This window comes from Amblyomma maculatum, chromosome 1, assembly GCF_055883805.1.
Source record: "Amblyomma maculatum isolate TAMU_Amacu chromosome 1, ASM5588380v1, whole genome shotgun sequence".
NCBI lineage: Eukaryota > Metazoa > Arthropoda > Arachnida > Ixodida > Ixodidae > Amblyomma > Amblyomma maculatum.
The window spans coordinates 478,935,400-478,956,855 of NC_139344.1; the positions used below are offsets into that span (position 1 = coordinate 478,935,400).

The 21,456-nt window shown below is 49.6% G+C and overlaps 1 pseudogene; it reads left to right on the top strand.

Moving 5' to 3' along the window:
- The first annotated feature begins 13,762 nt into the window (after positions 1-13,762).
- LOC146210060 (uncharacterized) lies at positions 13,763-21,418 on the top strand (annotated as a pseudogene).
- The last annotated feature ends 38 nt before the right edge of the window (positions 21,419-21,456 follow it).

A 21,456-nucleotide genomic window follows, 5' to 3' on the forward strand; every position in this document is an offset into this window, starting at 1 on the left:
AAGGAATCGGCGCACAGCTTTCTTGTCGGCAGGCGGTGGGAATTGTGCGATTGCAGCTGTTTTCTTCGGGTCTGGGCGAATACCGTCCTTGCTAACGATGTGACCTAGGAACCGGAGTTCTTCGTAGGCGAAGTGACACTTCTCTGCTTTTAGTGTTAGTCCCGATGACTTGATGGCTTCCAGCACTGTCTGTAGTGGTTTTAGGTGGTCTTCAAAGTTTGACGAGAAGACAACAACGTCGTCCAAATATACCAAACAAATTTGCCACTTCAAGCCTGCCAGGACTGTGTCCATTACTCGTTGAAACGTGGCTGGTGCGGAGCAGAGGCCAAATGGCATCACCTTGAACTCATAAAGGCCGTCCGGTGTGATGAATGCGGTCTTTTCGCGATCTCTTTCGCCGACCTAAATTTGCCAATATCCGCTCTTCAGGTCCATCGATGAGAAGTACCTTGCATTGCAGAGCCGGTCGAGAGTGTCGTCGATGCGGGGAAGCGGGTAGACATCCTTCTTCGTTATGCTATTCAAGCAGCGGTAATCAACGCAGAAGCGAAGTGTGCTGTCTTTCTTCTTGACCAAAACGACTGGTGCCGCCCAGGGGCTGTTCGAGGGCTGGATTACGTCATCACGTAGCATTTCCTCAACTTGATCGCGAATGGCCTGGCGTTCTCGTGGCGATACACGATAAGCGCTTTGGCGCAGAGGTCGGGCGTGTTCGTCCGTTATAATGCGGTGCTTGTCGTACCTTCGATGATGACGAGAAGCACTCCCCGTAGCTTCGAAGAAGACTGAGAATCAGGTCTTTCCTGCTGTGGGTCAATGCCGGGTTGATGTCAAATTTGGGCTGACGGAATTGGTCCGGTGCGTCTTCCAGCGTTTGGTCGTGGAGGGCGAATACATCTTTGAGGTCGGCTAATTCGTCGAGAAAAGCGATCGTCATGCCCTTGTTGAGATGCCGGTATTCTTCGGTGAAGTTTGTTACCAGCACCTGAGCTTGACCTCTCCGGAATTTTGCGATGCCTCTTGCGATAACGACACCTCGTTCTAAGAGCAATTGGATATTTCCTTCGACGATGCCTTCAGCGGTTTCTGAAGGAGTTTAAGTAATAAGGAGTTTCTTTAGTGCAATCATCGACCCCCTTCATTTGTGTCGTCGACCTCGTCACCACTACGTGACATCTGGTGGAGGTGCTGCCTTTGATCCTTCAAGCGAAAACCCAAGCCGTGTTCCTGTCGCCCTGGAAGACCATCCTACAGGTCACCGAGCCAGCCGCCGGCTTCAAGGCCTACAACCCGAACACGGTCTGCTGCCTAACCCCACTCGATCTCGGAAGACATCGACGCTCACAATGGCCCAGCCTACAGCACCGGTTGTTTTCGTTCAACCCCGTGAGCCCCCCTGCTTCCATGGACGACCGGATGAAGATGCAGAAGACTGGGTGGACCTTTTCGACCGTGTGGCAGAATTCAATGGCTGGAACGACGCCACGAAACTCGGGCAAGTCTACTCCGTTCTTCAAGGACATGCCCGAGTTTGGTTCGAAAATCATGAGGCAGCTATGAAGGATTGGGACATTTTCAAGGAAGCGTTTTTGACTGCCTTTTCAAGCGTCGTCCGAAAAGAAAGAGCCCAGGACCTCCTTCACTCAAGACTTCAGCTTCCTAACGAGCCTGTGCTGGCGTGCGTTGAAGAGATGAAGCGCCTCTTTCGCCGCGCTGACCCTGACATGACAGAAGGTGAGAGAGTCAAATTGTTAATGCGAGGCGTCAATAAATCGGTTTTTGCAAATCTTGTCCGAAATCCGCCAAAAACAGTAGCGGAATTTGAAACGGAAGCGTCTGCCATCGAGAAGACGTTGTACACCCGGATGCGCCACTACGAGCGACCACTCCAGGCAGACTACTCAATCCAACACCCAGCACCTCCACCAGATGTCACGTAGTGGTGACGAGGTCGACGACACAAATGAAGGGGGTCGATGATTGCACTAAAGAAAGTGTTTATTTGGGCTGACTTGCGCCCGCAAAAGAACTAAGCAACTCGGCGGCGGCGATAGAAACAAACGTGCGCGTCGATCGTCGAACAAAGAATGCTCGTCACACTCGGCAACGCTCAATTTAAAGGCTGCACAGAAGAATCTAGATAACGTCGCAAACAGCTACCAGCACGGGCTGGAACATTGTTGAAAGACAAGCGAGTGGCCGGAACCTTCGAGAAAGATCTCGGTGCATCGTTCGCTACAACAAAACTGATAAAGGTGTGACTCGCGACATCGAGCATTAACAAACAAATATTACGGAACTGATACGCGGTCCAGAATCAGAGTGATAAGCCTGTATGCCGGCGGCTGTTAAAAAACAACAAATACTGTTTTGAAGGTTTCGCGGCAATATCACGCAATATTTAAATGTTTCCAATTTGTGCGCGTTTACTAAAAACACATTTATGAAACTGAAGTATATTGCTTATTCATTACATTTTAGCAACATTCTTATATTCCCTGAAACTTAGCTGACTGATGTTGTTATGTTAATTCTACCATGCTATAACAGCTTTTTTTATTAACCGCAGCGGTCGTCCATGAGGAACTGAAATATAACACTCCTGCTCAATATTGTGTTTCTTAAGACGACTGTGAAATATTACCGGGAATTACTGGCCAAATGGTTCTCTGTGTAATCTACCGACCACCCAATGGCAATATTTCAAACTTTATTAATTTCATTGACCAGTTTGTTCCTTTTGTAAATGCGAAGAGTTAAGATAATATTTGACAGCAACGTGAAACTAGACATGATGTGTTACAATATTAATACGCAGTGTTTGAACGTTGTGGCCAAAAGCAATAACTGGAAAATATCACTTCTAAACCAACTCTGTACCTTCTGGTAATGAAATTCTACTTGATCTTTTTATAACAATTTACAATGCTTCATGCTTTATGTCAGAAGTAGTCCTATGTGAAATTGGTACGACGGGGTAAGACGTCGGAGCGCTGAACAACAAGACGATAGGGCAGGGAGCTCAGCTGGTGCCGGACGCGCTGCCGTTGACCAGCTGAGCCCCCTACCCTATCGTCTTGTTGTTCAGCGCTCCGACGTCTTACCCCCGTCGTAACAATATTAGTGACCACGGTAAGAAGCCTAAACGTTGTAAAGTATCAAGGCTGGCTCGTTCCACTCAGTGTGTGTCTGAAAAAAGTTAGAAAAATTTCGAGATGATATTAGAAAGACAGATTTCTCTGAGCTTTATTTTTTGGAACACTATAATGTTCATTATGCAGTTTATTGGTATTGTGAAAAAGTATATGGAAAGCACTTTCCATATATAACCAAAAGGGGTTCGAGACGTGTAAGAAAAACATGAATTGCACGTGATTTAATACATACATACATACATACATACATACATACATACATACATACATACATACATACATACATACATACATACATACATACATACATACATACATACATACATACATACATACATACATACATACATACATACATACATGCATACATACATACATACATACATACATACATACATACAGTACTCACGGATTGAAATAGGACACTCAGAGCGCGTGGCCGTCGCTGCATGCAAGGCAGTGTGGTAAACAACAGGCCGGCTTATTGGCGACCGGAAGAAGCAGTTCTGCTTTTTAGATGTTCTCCCCCTCGCGCTATACCACAATGCTGCACCTTGGTTCCATGAGCATCCACGGACGGCGCTGCATGCAGCGACGGCCACGCGCTCCGAGTGTCCTATTTCAATCCGTGAGTACTGTACATACATACATACATACATACATACATACATACATACATACATACATACATACATACATACATACATACATACATACATACATACATACATACATACATACATACATACATACATACATACATACATACATACATACATACATACATACATACATACATACATACATACATATTTAATTACCATTAATCTATACAGAGTACATTCTCGTGCCCGCAGAAGCGCAGGAGCGCTTGTGGGCGGGCAACGGCAATCGACTGGCGCGCGCTCCACGCCAAAATAAACAATAATAAACTAAAGGTACATCATAAAATAGAGTACATGGCAAAAACACTTTCACGTAGCATGCTGTGTAGAATTACTAAACAACCATTTATGTGCTTCTCGCTTAACTTGAGCAAGGGACGTCAACTGTATAATTTCATTTGGCAATCTATTAAAGTGATAGGGAACGGAATAGGCACGACACCGTTTTCCGTAATTAGTGTACACTCTTGGTAGTTTATAACATTCATTCCTGCAAAACACTCTAGGTCTATCCTGAGGAACTTTGAATTTATTCGAAAAAAAATTTCTTGTGATAAGTACTAAAGCAAAAAGATCTGATAGTGGACAGATTTCTGCATTGATTAGTTTAGCTTTCTCAACTAAGCTTTCTGCGACAGTCCCATACATAATATTCTTTGCAATTCGGTACAGCAGTTTATTCACCTTGAAAAATTTTGAAATTCGAACAAGAGCCCTACACTGTGACACCATACAGTAATACCGATTCACCCAAAGCTCTAAAACCCATTTTACGGTGCCTGATTGGGCATGTGAACCTTAGCTTGTACAGTTGGGCTGAAATAGTTCGAAGACGATTGACAACATGCTGGATAAAGCGAATCAAGGAGAAAAACAAACTATACAGCAAATTCATTAAATGTAGGGATATTGAATTATTTGTTGCGTTCAAAGTATACTATGTTAAGCGGGGATCCAGGCACTGGTAGTGGGCACTGGTAGCGAGTAAGACCGGAGCGGGGGTGGCTCAGCTTGTAGACAGCTTGTCCGCAAAAGGCACTTCATCTTTCTCGGCGATCTGTCCGCCTGATTGAAACTTCCTCTTTACAATCTTGCCCCCGAAGAAAAGAGGAGCCATCCTGGCGACTCAAGGAGACGAAAGGATAGCGGGATCGTAATAGGGTTTCAAACGGTCCACGTGAACCATCTCACGCCCACGGCGACGAAGGTCGGTGGAAGCGGCTAGCGGTTCAACAAGGTAATTGACGGGAGACGTTTGTTGGAGCACTAGATATGGTCCGTGGTATTTGGCAGTAAACTTGCTGGTAAGACCTGGTGGTGTCGATGGGACCCAGAGCCATACGTGAGCACCGGGAGAGAATTGATGCACAGGGTGGCTGCTGTCGCTGTGCGCTTTCTTCTGGGCTTGCTCGTCCGAAGTAAGCGAGCGAGCCAGCTTGCGACATTCTTCAGCGTGCCTGGCAGCTGCTGAAAGTGATGTGTACTCTGACATATCAGGACGGTAGGGGAGGATGGTGTCGAGTGGAGACGAAGGTTCACGCCCGTACAGCTGAAAAAATGGTGAGAATCCGGTAATTGCTTGAACGGTGGTGTTAGAGGCTTAGGTTACAAATGGGAGAATCTTGTCCCAATCGGAGTGGTCGGAGGCGATGTACTTAGACATCATGTCACCCAGTGTGCGGTTGAAGCGCTCTGTGAGGCCATTGGTTTGAGGGTGGTACGCGCTGGCTGTCCGGTGGATGGTCTGACATTCGCGTAGGAGATCTTCGACAACCTCGGATAGGAAAGACTTTCCTCGATCACTTAGAAGTTCACGAGGGGCCCCGTGCCGCAGAATGAAATGATGAAGAAGAAAGGACGCGATGTTGGGTCCGGTGGCATCCTGAAGTGCTGCTGTCTCCGCATAGCGAGTAAGGTGATCGACGGCCACAATGATCCAACGATTCCCTGCAGGTGTATATGGCAGGGGTCCATACAAGTCGATGCCAACACGATCGAATGGTCGGTACGGGCACAGAAGATGCTGTAGCGGAGCCGGCTGATGGAGAGGAGAAGGCTTGCGACGCTGGCAGTCGATGCAAGAACGCACATACTTGTTGACGAAGGTGTACATACCGCGCCAGTAAAACCGCTGTCGCAACCGTTCATAAGTCTTAAACACACCCAAATGACCACACTGCGGATCATTATGGCAAGATGCGCATATATCCCTACGGAGGTGGCGAGGTACGACGAGCAGCCACTTACGGCCATCTAGCATATAACTGCGTCGATAGAGAAGACGGTCACGAAGGGCGAAATGCTGCGCTTGACGACGAAGAGCGCGAGGAGCCGGTGAAAGTGACGAGTTCGTAAGAAGATCGATTAGTGATGTAAGCCACGAATCCTTGCGCTGTTCTGATGGCATGTCGTCGATGGACAAGGAAGACAAGGCGGAGCTGGAGGCAGAGGACAACGGAGCGTCAGGCGACACTGGCGAGCGAGATAAAGAGTCTGCGTCGGAGTGCTTACGCCCTGTACGATAGATGACTCGGATATCATACTCTTGTAGTCTAAGCGATCAGCGGGCGAGACGGCCGATGGGGTTTTTTAGTGAAGACAACCAACACAAAGCGTGGTGGTCTGTAACAACATCGAATGGGCGCCCATACAAGTATGGCCGAAATTTCTGAAGCGCCCAAACAATGGCCAAGCATTCCTTTTCTGTCACCGAGTAGTTGGTCTCGGCTTTGGTCAAAGTTCGACTTGCGTACGCCACAACGTATTCATCAACACCGGGTTTTCGTTGGGCAAGAACAGCGCCAAGGCCGACGTCGCTGGCATCGGTGTCAGTAGGAGCAGCCGGGTCAAAATGGCGCAATACGGGGTGTGAGGTAAGTATCGTGCGCAATTTCGTAAAAACAGCATCGCAAGCCGGCGACCAGGCAGAAAGATCTTTGTGAGCGCTGAGAAGTCGCGTCAGAGGGGCAATGATGGTCACAAAGTTCCGAACGAAACGCCTGAAATAGGAGCATAAGCCTGTAAAGCTGCGTAATTGCTTGATAGATGTTGGCTTCGGGAACTCAGCGACAGCGCGAAGTTTAGATGGATCTGAAAGGATGCCATCTTTGGACACTAAATTCCCTAAAATAGTGAGTTGGCGAGCGGCGAAATGGCACTTTTTCAGATTGAGCTGCAGACCGGCGTTGCTAAGGCATTGCAAGACAGTTTCAAGGCGAGTTAGGTGGGTCGCGAAGTCGGATGAAAATACAACAATATCATCCAAGTAGCAGAGACATGTGTGCCACTTCAAACCGCGGAGAATATTGTCCATCATGCGTTCAAATGTGGCGGGCGCACTACACAGGCCAAATGGCATGACGTTGAACTCATAGAGCCCGTCGGGGGTGACAAAAGCAGTCTTGGGGCGATCGTCCTCAACCATCGGAACTTGCCAGTAGCCAGAACGTAAATCGATTGAAGAGAAAAATTCCGCTCCATGCGAAGTGTCCAGCGCGTCGTCTATGGGTGGTAGCGGATAGACGTCCTTTCGTGTGATCGCATTAAGGCGTCGGTAGTCCACACAGAACCGAATAGACCCGTCTTTCTTCTTGACTAAAACGACCGGGGACGCCCAAGGGCTACTGGAAGGCTGAATAACACCCCTACTGAGCATCTCGTCGACTTGCTCATCAATAATGCGGCGCTCTGAGGCTGATACACGTTAAGGGCGTTGGCGTAATGGGGCGTGCGTACCAGTATAGATGTGGTGAGAAACAGTTGATGTACGACCCAAGGATAGCTGCTGGATGTCAAAGGAAGCTCGGAATCGGTTCATTAAGTCGAGGATCTTGGCGCGTTGATCTGGAGCGAGAGCACTGTCGATGGCTTTGTGGAAGGTAGCCAGAGGCGGTGAGGGAGACGAGGAACGAGGTGGGCTAAGGGCTCTGACGTTGTGGGATATTGTGTCGGCACAGGTGGAGAAAACCGGTGGGACGATCACAAAATTTTCTGACCGAACAGGCTCAGCATGCCCAACGCACTCGCTACGTTGCAACGTGAGTGGATAGAACGAATCATTAGTAATAGCTAGTTCGGTGCGTCCGCTTCATACACTAAGGACGGCGCAGGATAGGGGAAGACAGCGTCGCGAGACGAAGAGGGAAGATGGGGTGAAGAGCACTGTATAGTCTTGAAGAGAGGGACAGTTTATAGGCACAATCGCAGCAGATGAAGGCGGGATATCAGTAGCATCCGCAACGTGGCATTTGGCTTCCCCAAGAACGTTAGCGGCAGTCGGTACGGTGCACAGCGGAAAAACCTCTACTTCGGCACGAGCGCAATGAATTACGGCGCGATTGCGACTCAAGAAGTCCCATCCTAAAATAATGTCATGAGAGCAGTCACGGAGAACGATAAAACTGATGACGTAGAGAACGTTCTGAATGGTGACTCGAGCCGTGCAGGTACCGATCAGTTCGATGTGCTGAGCAGTGGCGGTGTGCAATGAAACCCCTGAATATGGCAGAACAACTTTTCGTAACAAGCGGCACAGTCTAACATCAATAACCGACACAGCAGCACCAGTATTACAAGCGCAAGAGTACAAATATTTTCAATGGTAAGTTCAATTAAATTGTTCGGTGGCGAAGCAGGACTTTCACTGGTAGACGGAAGCGCAGTTCTTGCCTGCGGAACTGCGTCTAGTGGTTTTCCGGCATTGGCGAGGTAGAACGGCGACGCATCGGCGACGGAGAGCGACGGCGCGGAGAGGTTGAGCGGTTGTCATTCGAGAAGTGGTCAAAGTTGGACGAGGGCTGAGGGGACGCACGGAGATGGGACGGCGGCTGCGCGTAGTTGACCGGGCTCTGATCGAAAGCGTACGGGGCCGGGTGACGGCGGCACAGGCGTGCAACATGGCCACATGCAAAGCAAATAGGCCGGTTGTCAGATGTGCGCCAAGGGCGTAGAATAGGTGGCGCACGGCGCTGGGTGAAAAATGCCCGCTGAGGTGAACCGTACGATGGAAAAGGCGTAGGCGGTGGTGGTCTTGCGGCAACCTCAGCATACGACAGCGGAGTGTGTGCGGGCGTCGGGACAGCGTCGGCATGAATGAGCTGAGCTGTCAGTGGAGTGGCATGAAGACTTAGTTGTCGAGGGGGCGGAAGTGCGTCGGCAACTTGTTCCTGAATAACCTGGCGTATGGTCGGAGCCAGGTATGAGCTGGAATGCGGAACGTTAGGAATTAGCGAAAATTTTCGTGCAACTTATTCCCGTACGAAGTCTTTAATTTCTTGAATTAGTGTGGAGCTGACAGGGGCGTCAGACATAGCCGCGATCGTGGTTTCAGGTTGTCGAGGGACGATGTGTTGGCGACGAAAGTCGTCGTAGCTTTGACACATCGTGACAACCTCACTTACAGTACGGGGCTCTTTTGCCTTCAGAATGTTAAATACGCCTTCGTGGATGCCCATCATGATGTGGCGAATCTTCTCGGCTTCAGTCATTGATGCGTTTACACGATGACACAAATCTAAAACGTCTTCGATGTAGCTGGTAAAGGTTTCTCCTGTCTGCTGGATCCGCTCGCGCAAACGGTGTTTGGCGCGAAGCTTGCGGACCGCAGGGCGACCGAAGACATCCACAAAGCGAGATTTGAACGAGGCCCAAGTTGGAATGTCAGCCTCGTGATTGGTGAACCACAACTTTGCCACTTGTGTAAGGTAGAAGATAACGTTGTAAAGTTTCAAGACGTCATCCCACTTATTGTGGGTGCTTACACGCTCATACGACGAAAGCCAGTCCTCCACGTCCTGATCGTCGCTACCGCTGAAGAACGGCGGGTCCCGCTGTCGAAGCACCCCGGAGCATGGAATTGAAGAGGCCGAGGTAGCGGGGCCGGTGGTGTTGGTGCTGGAGTCGGTCATTGCGGTTGGAATTCGGCGGCTGCGGAGCTCCAGGTCGAGAAAGTAGAAGAGAAATCCCGCGACCTCCACCAAGTGTTAAGCGGGGATCCAGGCACTGGTAGTGGGCACTGGTAGCGAATAAGACCGGAGCGGGGGTGGCTCAGCTTGTAGACAGCTTGTCCGCAAAAGGCGCTTCCTCTTTCTCGGCGACCTGTCCGCCTGATTGGAACTTCCTCTTTACAACTAAAACAATCTAAACAAGGACATTAGGTCTGCAAAAATCAGTATTTCTGTGACTATTTTGAAGGGTGTAAAAGTAATTCAGACCTGTTATATAAAAAACTTGAAGCGAATAGCTTCACTAGGCTAGTCAACTCGTGTATGCAGTGGTCTCAGCTGTGCTCGCGCCGGTTGACCTTCGCCGGAGCCGTGCGCTCCACGCATGCGTTGAACCGAGCTTACATGGAAAAATTACTTCTGAAAAGGAATTAAATTATATTACTATTTACTTTGCTGAAGATCGCAGAAAAGTAATTAAATTACATTACTCATTACTGATCCCAAAAAAGTAATAAAATTACATACCAATTCCTTATAATGAGTAATTCAATTACTTTTAAATTACTTTCTAGTTTCCACCCATGCAAAAACTAAGTAAAGCTAGTAAGCAAAACTACAACTTGTTCTCCAGACGCGAAGCACTCACTTGCTTTCGTCTTCCCACCAAATTCCATCCCAGAGAGCTATTCCTTCCCTCTTTTCTACAGCACTTGCCGTTACAAAAATAAAACAACAGCAAAAAAAAACAGCTGCAACAAAAGCAGAAGCATGGTCGTATGATCGTGAAATGACCGGCGAACCCAGCGCTTTGCTGGCCCGGAGCTGTCTCCGCCATTTGAAGGGCCCGAAGAAGCTAGGTTATTTATTGCTTCCGCTGTCCCAAGAATCGACGTCGGCATCTTGTGCTCACTGCTCAGTGATGCTCAGCTACGGTGGCTCACGCCATGGACTCTTCCGCCTATCTCCCTCAACCCCAATACTCCCTCGCCCCGTGGTGACAAGTGTAACCCAACCCGGCACAACTGTGCCCTAACCGACGCAACAGGGAGTGCCACTGCGCCGCGCTCCTAACTAGTTTTCAACCAGCCTTCTTACACCATCTCTCCCTTCGGCATTCCCTTGACACCTAGTGTCCTGCTGCTTGAAGAATGGCTGCCATGGGATAGCCGCACTAAATGACCCTGCCACACACGGTCTAAGACGCACTGTCCTGTTCAATTCTGTCTCCTTTTGCCGATCCGTTACGCTGGCTTCGGCTTGCCGCACGTCATTCCTGCTTTCGCGGCACACGTTTTGTTGTCTACTGAAGAAATAGTGGCGCACTATAGTAAAAGTTTTTTCGAAAGGAATTACTTTTGATGTGAAATTACTACCAAAAAGTAATTCATTACATTACTAAATTACCAAACCGAAAAAGTGACTCATTAAATTACAAATTACAGGAAAAAGTATATAAATTACAGTAATTTCATTACTTAATTCAATTGCTGCCATGTCTGGAACCGATTGACTTCACGGATGAGACGCGGGCTGTTGGAGCTGCCGCTCCCGGCAGTCGACATGGAAGACGATGCTGAAGCAGCGGCTTTGAAACTGGCTGAGAAGAACGCGAAACGCAGGGCTCAGCGAGCTGCTGAAACGCCGGAAGAGCGGGAGGCTCGCCATGCTAAACGGCCACCGACAGACGTTGCGCAGAAAGGAAGAGCGGAATGAAAGGCTCCGGGAGAAACGGAGACCCCTGATAAAATTGAGGAGCGCATAGCGGCACGGTGACGGCGGGAATCTCAAAAGCGGCTATCAGCAGTGCGTACCACCCGTTTAAGCAGCCAGCAGAGTGACACCGACGGCGCTTTGCGCTTCTGATATCCAGGCTTAACCAAGCTCGGCCACCACCAACTTTTTCCCCGTACAAACACCCCGTAAAGGATGGGATGTCCTCACGGGGACTGCTACGTCGAATGCTTTGAACAGCTTCTTCGCAGATGTGAGTACCATGTTTTGTGACAATACTGATTACTATACATCAATGATCGCACAAAATATAGCTTGCTAATGCGAAAGAGTTACTTCGCTATGTTCACAGATTTCTGTCCACAAAACCGTGTCCGTATCAGCTGTGAGGAACTGAGAAGTGATAGAAGTGATGAGTTGCGTCAATCGATAGAGGGTGGCGTAATGTCGCCTAAAATAATTAGGCCAATAAGTTAATTAGGTAATAAAATAACTGGTTCTCACACACCTGAACCGTACCGTAAGGGAAGGGACGAAGGTGGGAGGAAAGCGGAAAGACAGGAAGGGGTGCCGTAGTGGAGACGTCAAGGATGTGACGTAGAGCCGAAAAAGGGCACAGAAAGGGATTGGCTCGAAATTTAAAAGTTCAGTTCAGGCGTTCAGTCGTGTCCGACTCTTCGTGACCCTATGGACCATGTCACGCCACGCTTTCCGGTCTCTCACTAGCTTCTTAACATCACATAGCTTCATCTGCAATGCCTCGAGAATGCCATCTAACCATCGCGTTCGCTGCCTACCTCTTCTCCGGCGACCCTCAACCTTTCCCAACATCAAATCTTTCTCCAGCGACTCCTCTCTTCTCATCAGATGACCAAAGTAGCTGAGCTTTAACTTTAGAATTTGACCCTCCAATAAGCAGTCAGGGTTTATGGTCGACAATATCGACTGATTTGATCTTCTGGCAGTCCAAGGAACTCTTAAGAGTCTTCGCCAGCACCACAATTCAAACGCGTCAATTCTTCGGCGGTCAGCCTTTTTCACAGTCCAACTCTCGCATCCATACATCACAACTGGAAAGACCATAGCACGGGTTATACGGATCTTGGTTGGCAGACTAATGTCTCTGCTCTTTACTAGGCGGTCGAGGCTAACCATTGCTCTCTTTCCCAGAAGCAGGCGTCTCCTAATTTCATGGCTGCAGTCTCATTCCGAGGTAATCTTGGCGCCCAAGAACAGAAAATCTGTCACAGCTTCCACTTCTTGTCCATTGATGCTCCAGGACTTGATAGGGCAAGACGCCATGATCTTCGTCTTTTTAATGTTCAGTTTAAGCCTAAACCTCTCACTCTCTTCTTGTACGCGCATCAGAAGTCTCTTGAGTTCCACTTCACTTTCTGCCATTAAAGTGGTATCATCCGCATATCTAAGGTTGTTGATACATTTTCCAGCAATCTTCACTCCAGCTGAAGACTCGTCCAGACCGGCTTTCCTCATGATGCACTCTGCATAATGGTTAAATAGGCAGGGCGACAGTATGCAGCCTTGCCTCACCCCTTTCTCAATCGGAAACCAATCAGTAAGACCATGCCCAGTTCTGACTGTGGCCTCTTGCCCTTCATAAAGGTTCCTGAGGAGGCAGATGAGGTGAATTGGAACTCCCATCTCTTGGAGAGCTTGCCACAATCTGCTGTGATCTACGCAGTGAAACGCTTTCGCATAATCAATAAAGCAGAAGTAAATGGGTTTCTGGAACTCTCTTGCTTTTTCCATGATCCAGCGAAGGTTGGCAATTTGGGCTCTAGTTCCTCTGCCCTTGCGAAACCCAGCTTGCATGTCCGGAAGCTGCCGACCCACATACTGCTGCAGCCTACCTTGCAGGATTTTTAACATCACCTTGCTAGCATGCGAAATAAGCGCGATCGTGCGGTAGTTGGAACAATCTTTGGCACTGCCTTTCTTTGGAATGGGGATGTAAACTGACCTCCTCCAATCCTGTGGCCACTGCAGGGTTGTCCAAATCTTTTGACATATTGTATGCAGTGTGTTAACAGCGTCGTGGTTGAGGTTTTGAAGCAACTCAGCTGGAATACCATCAATTCCGCTAGCTTTGTTCTTAGCAAGGCTGGCTAAGGCCCATTCAACTTCACTCTTCAGGATGCCCGGCTCGAGATCAGTAATCACAACCGTCCTATGTTGGGTTTGCACATCCGGGTCCTTCTTGTACAGTTCTTCTGTGTATTCCTACCAAAGACCAAAGACCAAAATGGGTGAACAAGAAGTGAGCTAAAAATGGGTAAACAAGAATGTGAGCTAAAAAATGTAACGTCACACAACCGTACGTAGAGCTGAAAAAGGGCGTAGGAAGGGATTGGCGCGCAATTACTATTGTGCCCGGGCAAAGCCGCCCAGAAATTCGCCGGACGCAAACTTCTCCGACGAACGCCACCTTCACAAACTCTGGATACTTCTTGGCAAAGCACCGGTGCACTGGAAGCGAGCCGTGCCAAGGGGAGAGAAGCGATGTGTTTGAACATGAGCAGAGCATCCAGACAGCTCGGCGCCGTGGCCATGCGGTGGACCCCTTCTCGCCGCGCGGCATATTTGAAGCAAGAGCGCAGCAAGCTCTCCTATTGGCCCTGCGAAAGTGCTGCCTTCGGATTGGACAATTTGAGAGTCAACGGTTCTCGGTGGCGGAGACTCAAGTGCTTCCGCCCGAGACTCCGAGTGTGAGTTCGTCACTAGTGTCCATAGGGAGCAGTTCGCCCCCTGAGATAGCGGACACGGCGGAATCTCCCCGGCCGTCGCTGCGCGAGAACAGTCGTGTATGGCTATGTTAGTTTTCGGCCCCAGAGCCGAACTCGTTTTGTAAATGCCTATAACTAGTGTATAAAGCTTTTTCTTCATCTCACCAGCGCCGGCTCGGATTCATCGCTATCGCCCAGGGAACTGACAGCCCTCGTTCACGAAACGGGTGACGAGCGGTACGCAACCAACTCCTTGGCACAACCGTGTTGACGGTGGGCTACTGTGTGACAACCCCACCGGCACAACATTGGATGGCAGCTGCGGGATTGGCCGACGTCAGGCACCTTGGCGCGGTGAGTACCTGAAGTTTACCTCAAACGCCAGACTTTCTCTGACACACAAGGTAGCTTAGAGAAAGGCTGAGCGTAGCATTGTGGTAACCTTGCGTGCTTCAAGCCGAGAGGAAGTGTTTTGAAAACGAAAGGATGCTGAGAGGGCAATCAGTGTGAGAAAGGCTTGCGTGTTTCTTGCTAGGAGCGAGACAGCGAACGCCTAGTACACTATTCGAAAAGGCAAACAACAAGAGGCCGGTGTAAAAGTTGGAGAGTTACAAGGTCAAAGAACGTCTCCAAATTTGGGAGGAGTTGGGCATCGATGTGGGCTCAACTAAAAGAAAGAAGGCGATCCTTGAGATCATGCATACTAAGGACGGGACGGTTGAGGAAGCCGCAGAGGCCTGGACTGATATTAGTGAGCGCCATAAACGGGAGGAAGAGAAGGAACGTCGTGAGCTGGAGGGGAAGGAACGCCGCGAGAAAGAGGAAGAGAGAGAACGTCGCAAGGAAGAAATGCAGGAGCGTGAGACGCTTAGACAGATGGAGCTTAAAATGAAAGAACTAGAGCTCCGCAAAAGCTCGCCAGCACCTAGCTTAGCTTCTGCGACAGTCCCCTCTAACAGACCCAAAATCCGTGATCTACTACCGCCTTTTGCCATTGGCGAGGATATGGCTAAATTCCTCGTGAAATCTGAGCATGTGTGCGAACGGAATGACATCGAGTCATCCCTCTGGGCACAGAATTTGTTGGCTTTGCTTCTCGGGGAGGCATCTGGCGTAATCACGTACCGTCGAAAGAGGCTTTCGAAAGCTACAGTGATGTCAAGGAAGCACTACTGCGCAAGTACAAATTGTCACCCGAAGCCTTCCGGCAGAGGTTCCTGCATAGTCATAAGGGTAAGGAGTCGCATGTTGACTTCCGTCTGAAAGCAGACCTAGTTGAGTGGCTCAAGGGCGAAGCGGTTTACGACGATAAGGTCGTGGAATGCATCGCATTAGAGCATTTCTACCGTTGCATCGATGATGACGTCAGGCTCTGGTTGCTAGATAAGCTAACGGACGTTAAGCTAAATAAGGCAGCAGAGTTAGCGGAAGAATATTATGCCCGCCGAAGCTTGCACAACAAAGCAGTGCGGGTAGAAAAAACTTACAGGAAAGATGGCTTTTCGAGGTACGACGAACGGAAGGCATTCACGCGTCGCGAGTTTCGTAAAGACTCGTCTCTTACAAAAGAAACTGTAAGGGAGGGTCAGAATGAGTCTCAGAGGGCTAATGATGTTCCCAAACAGTGTAACGATGCAACACGTTCTTTTGAAAAACGCAAACCGTTGAAGTGCTATAACTGCAAAAGGGAAGGGCTCCTCGCAACGTACAGCAAACAGAGAGTTGTGTTGGCGACCATTCGGGAAACAGATAAAAACCTGCGACTGTTGGAGCCATATATGCAGGAGATTAAGGTAAACGAAAAAAAAATTCAGAGCACGTCGGGACTCGGCAGCAACTATGGACGTTGCCCACCAGTCTTTTGTATCCCCGAGTGAGTTTACGGGAGAATACGCTTGAATACAGCAAGTGGCCGAGGAGCAGAGCGTCTGTCTACCGATTGCGATCGTCACCATTGAAGGAGAATTTGGTAAACTAAACACAGAAGCCGCTGTGTCTGCCGCCCTCTCGGAGCAATCCGCCTTTTGCGCGAGGATGTGGCGCCATCATGCGGGAGCGGGCGTGAAACACATTGAGCGGCAGTGTAGCAGACGACGCGAAAGCACACCATACAAAATGGCCACGCCAACGCTGGTAGAAAGCGAAAGTTTCCCCCCTTTTTTTGGCCTCGGAGCGGAAAGTAGTGACAGTGATTGCAGCATATCATGTTCACGCAGTATGGGGGAAGGTAGAGTGTTTTCACAATCCACTCATAACGCACGTACGCATATACTATCTTCGTATTGTAAGAGCGTGTAGCGCGGGCCGTGTTCGACGTGACAGAATGAGACGCTCTCAGCGTGCAGGTTTTCGGCAGACAGGAGAGCGTGGGGGCAGAGAGAGAGAGAGAGAAATCCCAAAGGGCAAAGCAGCCCGGGGTTTGTTGATGCTGCAGAGCTAGGTGGAATCGTCTCGACTTTGAGCGGCGCATATGCGCAGGGTGTCTTGAGTTACCGAGCACAATGCGGTCACCGCGGCGCCGGCATGGTGCAATCGGCGTTGGTTGGTTGGTTGTACAACTTTTATTTCCATCGGAAACGGGGAGTCGTGCGCCCGCGGATTAGAGGCTGGCAGGTAGCCCTTGGCTTCTTGCGGCCTCTTCCGCCAGATGGACGGTGCGGTGCTGGATCGCAGGGTCCGCGCTTCGCAGCAGGGTATCCCAGGCTTCTCTACTTGTAATATTTTGCCCTATCCCTGGAGATTGTGGGCACTCCCAAATTATGTGGTCGAGGGTCCCTCTCGCCCCACAGTGTTTGCAGAGATCATTGTCCCTAAAGTCTGGTAGCGCGTGAAACGCCCAGACCGGGTTCATGAACGTATTAGTTTGTAGCCGCCTCCACGCGACAGCTTCTCTATTATTTAGCCTAACATCTGGCGGGGGTACCAGTCTACGTCCCAATTTATAATGGTCGATGATTTCCCCATAATTTTGCAGACGCTCGTCGTATGCCCAGTGTTCGGGGGGCTCGACGGCTACCCGGAAGTAGAGAGCTCGGGCTAGCTCGTGAGCCGCCTCGTTACCAGGGACGGCAGCGTGAGCGGGTGTCCAAATTAACTGAATTTTCCTATTTATTGTTCTTTGGGTGAGGATTTTGGCCGCCTCCGGCGATATCCTCCCCTTCCCAAAATTTTGAATGGCAGTTTTGCTGTCGCTAATTATGAACTTGGCTTCTGTTCCTACGCAAGCTAGCGCTATCGCAACTTCCTCCGCAGTCTCTATGTTGCGGCCTCTGATGGCTGCCGCGGATACCGGTGCCCCTCGGCCATCGACTACCGAAGCTACCGCCGCACCTGTTCTGCCACTTGCCGCATCAACATAGACTACTTCCTTTGTTCCCATGTTCTTGAACCGTCGCTCTAGAGCTTCAGCTCGTTTGGCCCTTCTTTCGACATTAAATTCTGGATGCATATTCCTAGGGAAGGGGGGGACTACCAAGGCATTCCTGATTTCACTATTAATTGTGACTTTTTTTTGAACTCCCCTGTCTGGGTTAAGGCTTACTTTTGCAAGGATTACCCTGCCCGTCTCGGTCGTGCTTAGTCTCTCTAATTGGGAGACTCGCACTGCCTCCGCCAATTCTGCCCACGTGTTATGCACCCCGAGTTCGAGCAGTCGTTCGCTCGAGGTACCCATGGGCAGTCCTAGCGCCTTCTTAACGCATCTTCGAATCAGGCAGTCTAACTTCTCTTTTTCGCCGGCCTTGATGTCCAGGTAGGGCGTGGCGTAACTGATTCTGCTTATTACGTATGCCTGGATTAGTTTTAGTAAATTTCTCTCCTTGAGGCCTCTTCCTTTAGTGGCGACCCTCCTCAAGAGCCCGAGGGTTTGCATCGCTTCCTCCTCGCGTCATTCACAACCGTGCAGCTATAGTATTTCATCCACGAAGATCGGCAGAGAGTCACATATACACACCCCGTGAAAAGGGCATTGTCCCGGCCGGAATGCACACCTGCAGGAAACGCGCTGCATTTTTCTGGCAATGGATGATTCAGAGCTGTAGCCGGTTTCTGGCCTCAGGAGTCAGAACGGATGTGGTCGCAGTGGTGAAAAGGTTCTCGGTGCGTAGAGAATGGTAATTCTATTGTGAAATGATCTCCAACGTTCATTTCTGTCTCCGCCGCGATTTCTGCGGAATCAACAACTTGGTGACACATGTGAATCTCCTACATATCGGATGCGCATCTCGGTCAGGAACCAACCCTGTTCTACGTCCAGAGCGATCCACTCTGCAAGTGAACGAGCATGAACCCTCCAGGAGACTCATATATTGTGCCCGGCGGTTTCCTTGCCGTTGCAAGCGGTTGGACGAAGACGACGATTATCAAGCTCCCAAACGAAGTGCATCTCATTGCGTACATTAAAGGAACAAAGTCTGGATGCTTTGGCGTGCACGAAGGCGAGCCTTTAATTAAAAAAAAAAAATACTGTGCGTCGTGCAAGTGTCAAGTGCGTCATATGCTCCGAGCGGCAAAAACACAGATACTACAGGTATGTATGCATGAAAAGTACCTACTGGAGTTTTCACCCAGGCTGTAGCGCACCAGTGACAGCTGCAATGAGGATTTCTTCGGTGCGTGATTGCTTCAGTTGCACCGCGGCCGGGGCCTGAAGGCGATGTATTTTGTCCCTTCTTATCTGTGCGAAAGGGCTAGGTAGCTTAGATATCACAGGCGGCTGTGTGCGCTAGGCCGTAATATTTAGCATGTTTTATCATGACTGCCACCTCACTAACAAGAAAAAAAAATACGGCGTTTTAACGCACTGCCGTTCGCGAGCCTCATGACCGGCTCAACCATTCGGCTCGCTAACGGCGGTGCATCACAACAAACACCCTTTTTTTCTTCTTTTTAGTCAGGCGGCAGTCGCGATAAAACATGCTAAATATTACGGTCTAGCGCACACAGCCACCTGTGATATCTGCGCTACCCGGCCCCTTCGCACATCAATAAAACAAACGACAAAATACATCGCCATCAGACGCCCCGAACAAATGCTCATTGCGGCTATCACTGGTGGGTTACAGGCTTGGTGCAAACTCCGGTAGATACTTTTAATCATGCACATTTCCTTTAGATGCATACATACCTGTAACGAAGTGTTTTTCGTACAGTCGAGAGCACGCAGTCGGCTGCCAAGGTCGCCCATTCACGTCTTGGCGCTTGGTTGCCCTAATCCAAGCTTCACGCCGTTGGAGGTCGCGGCTCGCCGAAGGAAAGCTAACAAAACGCGTCTTGCATCCCGGCACGCCTCGAAAGTGGCAGCCGTAAGCGGCACAGGTGGTTGGCATCGTTTTACCGAGGCTGTGAACGTGACCGCGCCTCCAGCCCCCGTGCGTTGGCTATGAGTGCGGCGGCGAGAAGCGCCGTCGACGCCGCTCAGTGTGTTTTCATCAGTCGCCGCTGGGGCTTCGCGCATGCGCCGAAAACTCGCGCAAAAGGCGGATTTCCATACCTCTTCTCAAGCAGCTCGGAGCAGCTTCTAAAGGATCAGGGCAAATCATTTTTTGCCGACGTGTCGTACATGGCCCTCACGCGATCTAAAGCGCGCAATCTGTCAAAGCAACTTGATCTTGCGTCGGTGAGCGAACCGCGCTGCGGCGCACTGGACGAGCAGGGTAACCTGAGTGGTGAGACGGCACGGCAGGGAACGCGGAGCGCGGGGGCAGGTGTGGGCGAACCGTGTTCGGACGTGGCTGAGAATGATGCCTGCGCTGTAGACGTGGCGCCACCAGGCGACGCGGGCTCTACTCTCACTCCTATTTCCACCGCCTGGAAAGTGCTGGCTGCAGTTGAGAAGGAATCTCTAATTCTCGAGCAGCAGGAAGACTGCTCGATCGCCGATTTAATGAAGAGCGTCCAACTGGGTGCGAAGAAAAAGGGTGTTGAATTTTATGACAGATCTGGCTTATTGTACTGCAGCTACACGGATAAGCAGGGTTCCAAATATGAGCAGCTTTTGATTCCTCGGAAGTTTCGCGGTCAGCTACTAGAACTCGCGCATGAAAATGCATGGGCAGGGCACCTTGGCTTGAAAAAGAACAAAGCTAGAATTGCTCTGGAGTTTTATTGGCCGTGCTAGGGTACAACCCCAAAAACGACCGTATGATTTCACTTCGGATCCAAGGTCAGCCTTTCAACATAACAGTTATCCAAGTCTATGCACCAACCACTACTGCTGAAGAAGCTGACGTTGAGAGGTTTTATGCTGACCTGCAATGCCTTTTAGACCGCACTCCCTCATAAGACGTCCTTTTTCTCATTGGAGACTGGAATGCTAAGGTGGGGAGTGAAGAAATATCCGGAATTACAGGCAAGTTCGGTCTCGGTGAGGCAAATGAAGCTGGGCAGAGGCTAGTAGTGTTTTGTCAAGAAAATAACCTGACCATAGCGAATACTCATTTTCAACAGCACAGGAGGCGCCGGTACACATGGACTTCACCGGATGGTCTGTACAGGAATCAGATTGATAATATTCTTTGCCGGCAGAGATGGAGAAGCACTATACAAGCAGTAAAAACAAGGCCTGGGGCCGATTGTGGCACCGGTCATCAGCTTCTTGCTGCCAAATTTAAGCTTCGATTGAGGAAAACGCAGAAATCTAGAAAGCCTTTCAGGTATGATCTGGATCAAATTTCGTTAGAATATGCAGTGGAAGTGAAGAATCGATTTCAAGAATTAGATCTAGAAGACAGAGAGCCTGAAGAGATGTGGACTGATGTGAGTGATATAATACAAGAAGTTGCTACTAAGGTAGTTGCAAAGCAAAAGAAATGCAAGAAAGCAAACTGGTTATCTGAAGAGGCTTGCAAACAGCTGAGGAAAGGAGGATGGCAAACGTTATGGGGGAAAAAGAAAGATACAAGGCTCTCAATGCGGATTTTCAGAAAATCGCAAGAAGAGATAAGAATGCCTTCCTGAACATACAGTGCCAAGCAGTTCAGGAGTGGGTGCGGCAGCAACTCCAAGATGAATCGTTCAAACCCATTTTTGTTCGCAATCCAGGTTACGTTTGGCTGCCTGATGACTTTTTCCGGCCCTTCTTCGACGGCTTCTTCAGCAAGCAATTCAACGACGGCGCTGGACGGGCTGCCTGTGACCCCTGGTCATGTCTGGCACTTTCATCAATCACCAGATAGAGCCAACGGCTACCTTCCGCCAAACAGTGCAACGTTAT